Here is a 2,173-nt window from a genome sequence, read left to right on the forward strand (position 1 = left end):
GGTACCATTTATATGAGCTGCTAATCCTGAGATTTCGTCGTCAGAAAATAGACTTGTGCTCTACTAACACAGAAATTAGGATTTCTTCGCTAAAGTCAGGTTAGTTTCTTATCGTACGATTTAAACACATTATAGCACTGAAAACTTCTTACTGCTCGCAGGAAGGCGCATTCAGACTATAATTTTATCTGGTTTTGATCAGGAACTGGTATGCGCATGGAGAAGAAGTTACTAACTTATGAGACAGACACATAAGATTGATTACTGGGTCTGCTTGCAAGCAATGTTTAAAACGACTCCACCGTTCTAAATTACTGCTCGTACTGCCTAAAGTAGGAAACTATTGTTTCCCCAGCAATGTGAATGCCGGGATTTTTCTGGCTAGCTTGTCAAAGTTTCTGGGGGTCACATCATGCGCTGCTGCGGGGATGCTTGGAAGTATTACAGTTCTGTTCTGTCAGTTGTTAAGCAGCAAGTGTTGGCTCTCCCCTTCGTAGCTTGTTGCATATGAGGGAGTTTGCACGGCTGAATGAGGATGCGGGAGTAGGGTGTCTCTCCCACTGCGTCTCTTTTCGCAGCCTGTAGGAGTCCCTGAGTTCTCTTCGGAGCATGTCAAGCTTGTCTTGAGTGTTGTTCAGCTGCTGGATCAGAGTCTCTTGAAATCTATCGATTTCCTCCTGTTTCAATCCCATTAGGTTGTGGGTCAGGAAGATGATGACCTTGGTGAGCTTTTTGTAGCCATAACTCTCGCTTGAGTCCTGAGTCTGAGGTACACTTCTCTCTCTGTGTCCAGTTGCTTTCGGCTCAGTAGGTGGTCGTCGGCCCTGGGTAAAGGGGGTGTTCCTCACGACGCCTGCCCAGCCCTCTTCGGTCTGCATTCTGGGCCGTTAGTCTGAGCATCTGCAACATTTTGGCACACTTGTGTTGAGCGTAAGGGCTAGAGACTACTACAAGATCAAAACAGAGTGTGAATGCTAAAATAGTTTTGGGTCAGCATATGTTTTGCTGAAAAGGGCGTAAACAGGATTTTGATTGATGATTTAAGACTACTGTCAAATTATTGTCAAATTATCACTCAGAATTTGCTGACGGTTCCCCAACAGGCTTAATCTCTGAGGTATGAAGGAGAAAAGGGAAAAGCAGAAGGAAAAGGAGAGCATTTCTATTCAGATTATGCTTATTATTTGGTAGGATGATAGTTATGCCCTAGTGTTTGTCTAGATGACTTTGTAACCGGGTCTTAAAATTAGGGCACATGTTTGAAAATAAACAAATCAAAAATAGAAATGTCTCTGGTTCCTTTTGAGGTTCAGAGAGAACATCAAGGGGGCATAACATGTAAATGGATTTAAAATTAGCTGACTGCTATTAACAAAACAAGGTAATCATTCTGGTATTAGGAACAAATAGCAGCATTAGTGATTAGTGTGTTACTAAAAGCATCCAATACCTTAATGAGTCTTTCCTCGATAGACAGTTAAGATTTAATTAAATTTAGATTTAATTAACTAGTAACTAAGCAATAGCATTCAGGAAGGATACATCTAAGATAGTTAAATTCGCTGAGATGAATTGAAGATTGAGAAACATAGAAAAAGAAGAACAAGAAGGAAGAGAAATGGAAAAATCAGAAACGAGGGATTAGGTTAAATTCAAATTGCTTCACACTGGACACACGCATGCTGTATTTAAGAGCTTCAATTAAAGAGTGTTAACCCCTAATTGTGAAAGCTATTTGAGTAGCTTAGCCTAAAATGTAACTATGCTAAGTCGTGTTAGCTTAGCTGCTTCAAATGGTTTGTTTACAAACATGGCGTGTTGTGCTATGTGACGTTAGCACTTCCTGTGACAAGTTGTTGTCACGGTAACCAATGCATGCCCGTGTAATTAATGCAGTTTAATGTCTGTCTATGTTAAACAGTCATAGTTTTAGAACGTGGTGCTTTCAGCCTTCAAGACTTGTTGCATTACCTAAGCATTTCGGTGAGTGCTCCTCTAATGCAACAATAAACTTCTTGCACTTGTTTAAAGAATTACAAAACGTGTTTACTGTAAGTTAAAACCGGTTTAAACATATATGCAGTTATGTTTGCCTCACATATGAGTACTATGTACTATGTACACATACTAAGTACAGTATTACACCTTTAATTTCACTCAGCGAGTGAAACAC

This window comes from Sinocyclocheilus grahami, unplaced genomic scaffold, assembly GCF_001515645.1.
Source record: "Sinocyclocheilus grahami isolate Dianchi unplaced genomic scaffold, SAMN03320097.WGS_v1.1 scaffold148.1, whole genome shotgun sequence".
NCBI classification, from domain to species: domain Eukaryota; kingdom Metazoa; phylum Chordata; class Actinopteri; order Cypriniformes; family Cyprinidae; genus Sinocyclocheilus; species Sinocyclocheilus grahami.